Genomic DNA, 3,030 nt, shown 5'->3' with positions numbered 1-3,030 from the left:
GGTACTGCTACTACTACTACTAATAATAACAACAACAAGGAGCGGGCACATAACCACGTGTGTGTGTGTGGAGTAACTGTGAGACGGGCTGGGAACCGTGGGGGTATAGCTGTGATGCTGGGCTGGGGGGGATTTGTGGGATCACAGCCGTGGAGGGGGGTTTGGGGGTCGTAACCGTGAGGGGAGAGGGTGGTAGTAGTAGTAATAATAATAATAATAATAATAATGGTGTTCACAGGCACCACAGAAGCTCATTGCTGGCTGCAGCATTCTGTACCCTGAATGTGCTGCGCCGGCTTTGCAATATCTCAGTTGTTCCAAGTCAAACTTCACTTGCACCGTGCAGTTCTGAAAAAGCGCTTCCAGCTGAACCCACGTTTCAGTCTGCCCTTGAAACTCTGTAATCAGTGCAATAGCTAATGTGTGTAAGCAAGAGCTGTGTTCAGTAGCAGGCTGTGGAGGTGATTCCCCCTTGAACCGGAGTTTTCTAGTTCCAGTAGATCTGCGCTTGTGTCAAACTAAGGCCAGTACGATCCAGTGGCTGTTTCAGAAGGATTTTTTGCTTTCAGGCACTTGCACAGCTCAAATATTTTTCTGCTTTTTTCTTTATAACAGAGGTGTCCTATAAAGAAACAAAACCCAGAATGTTCAGGCTCAGAATCTAAAATATTAACTCGAAGCTCAGCTGACACACCTGAGGAGGTGAAGGCTTCTTGATTCAGTTTTAGTGCCTTAAGCCAAAAGCTGTTTTCTGCAGTGCCTGGGGAGCAGCTGATGCCATAAGACTGTGGGGACTTTGTGGTTTTTTTTTTGTGTGCTCATTCCACATTTGGAATCTGTGGCTTATTCCAGATTTAGATGTCTCAATGGATACGTGGAGCTACTTCCATACTTGCCTGGCGTCCATATGGCTGCACAGATTTTACATCTACTCTGCTGTTGCTTTGGGGATCAGCCTGTGGATTGTCATTCAGTTCACCACCACCAAAACCAAAAAGAAGGTAACTGAACCTGTCAGCCCTTTTGTCTGAGGAGACCCCAAAACCCCATGAGTGGAAGTGAGGAGTTGCTGGGTGAAGGTACCCACTGGTGCAGTGAAATGTTCCGTGTCACTGTGGGCCCACCTAGAGGGCTGCAAATCCCAAATGCTGCTTAGTTCATGTGATTATAATCCTCAGTTTGGATTGTTTTATGTTTGAGGGTCACTAAAAGCTGCTCTTGCTCTGATTTTGGAGCAGATGTCACCTGGACACTTCTCACACTGTGTCAGTCACTCCAAGTAAATCCCTCTGCATGTGCCCTATGTTTTCACCTTCGTGTTTGCAGTGATGTTAATGACAAGGCTGGACTGGTTTGGGTTGGGAGTGGGATTGGAACATACAGGAACTGAAAACCTCCTTGTGCAGGTGGTTGAAGTTCTGCTGGAAGAGTTTGGGAGAGTTGGATCCTTTTATCTCCCAGATGTTGCAGCATGGCTTAGGTCAGGGAAACACTTCCTGCTGGGTTTGCCTGGGTGTGAGAGGAACCCAATTGCTGTTGCATTTGTGTAGTGCTGACAGTCTGGCCACAGGATTTGAATTTTAAATGCTTTTGGTTTAACATCACTTGCAAAGGGGATTGATTGAAGGTGACACAGCTCCTGTTTCATAGGGTGAAAAATCCAGTGGGAATCCCACTTCCTCCAGAGGGACAGAAGACAAGCTGGTAAATGGATGTGCCACCCCTCAGGCAAAGGAGGTGTATGTTACTGGAGTGAAGATCTTCTATGGGTCTCAGACTGGCACGGCAAAGGTATCAGTTACTTTTGTTCCACATTTGTGAAATAGATCTGAAACATTGTTGGGATTCAAGTATGTTGCTTGTCTTAAAACACTGCACTGGGTACAGATCTGAGAGGTCATTAGGAAGTTCATTAGCTCCTTACAAGTCATTGGCCAACACGAAAGGTAAGTGAAAATTCTATAAAAATAACATTTTCCTCCCTCCTTTATGTGGGGCCTGCAGGATACTGATTATGAAACTTCAACTTTACTCTTACACTATAATTTTAATTTGCTAGCAGGTCTTCATAGAAACATGTGCTGTCTTTGGTGCTTTCTCGAAAAGAAATGCCATTTGTGTGTGTAAATGTATAAAGCCATTAAAATGCATGGAACTCTCAGCCAGTTGCTTCATGTTTTTCGTGTGAGGAGTTACAGGCCCAGTGTCCAGGCCTCAGGTTCTTCCTGTGCTGGGAGAGGTTTTGTGGCTGAGCACAGCAGTGCTGCCGGGTGTTGAAGTAACTGATAACTTCCTCTATGTTTCTTTTTCCAGAGGTTTGCAAAAGCTCTGGCTGAAGCTGTTACTTCCCTTAATTTGCCTGTGGAAGTCGTTAACATGGGAGACTGTGACCCAGATGACTGTTTAGCAGAGGAGGTGGGTATGGCATAAATAGCAATAGTAAATACAAGTGTTTTCCTGGGCTTGCCAAGGCTGTTTTCCTTATCTGTTTCTCTCTTCTTCTCCTGGAAGTCCCCAAAGCTGTGTGTTGGAAACTGTTCCCCTGCTACCTAAGCGAGTGTAGCCCATCAGGCCCTCAGCAGAAAATACCTAAATTTGGGAAATTACTGGGAAAGCACCACACAGAACATTTGGAAGCTGACAGTGATCTTCTATGAGCCAGTTCTGTAACTCGGGTGTGAGAGTGGCTGCACCAGGTCCCCTGTTCTCTGTGTGCACCTGGGGAAGGGTTTAGAGCCAGAACAAGCAGCTGGTGATGCTTCTGCAGGTTTTACAGGCTTACAAGTTGGAAACTCCTTGGGAGGTGTTTGCAGCAACCCTAGATGGTTTTTCTTCTGTGAGTATTGATAGTTTTAATTAATCCTAACAAAATGTTTTGGTTGTGTCCCCCTCCATTGGGAACTGGGTGTTGGAAGTTCCTGAGGGTTTCAGTGTGAATTGTCAGCACTGGCTATTGCCCCTGACAAACCTGGAAATGTGAGGTTGGGAAGTTTTAGGTGTTTATCTGTGGGGGACTTTGTGGTGAAGGAG

At 45.8% G+C, this 3,030-nt stretch overlaps 1 protein-coding gene across 1 annotated transcript in view; it reads left to right on the top strand.

The window, feature by feature from the left end:
• TYW1 (tRNA-yW synthesizing protein 1 homolog) overlaps nucleotides 1-3,030 on the top strand; it is a 54,338-nt gene that overhangs the window by 3,259 nt on the left and 48,049 nt on the right. The window lies entirely within an intron of this gene.

Source organism: Empidonax traillii, unplaced genomic scaffold, assembly GCF_003031625.1.
Source record: "Empidonax traillii isolate 1590-97213 ecotype Southwest subspecies unplaced genomic scaffold, ASM303162v1 scaffold492:size733235, whole genome shotgun sequence".
Lineage (NCBI taxonomy): Eukaryota > Metazoa > Chordata > Aves > Passeriformes > Tyrannidae > Empidonax > Empidonax traillii.
The sequence above is the reverse complement of the archived record's forward strand: the minus strand, read 5'-3'. Positions and strand labels throughout refer to the sequence as shown.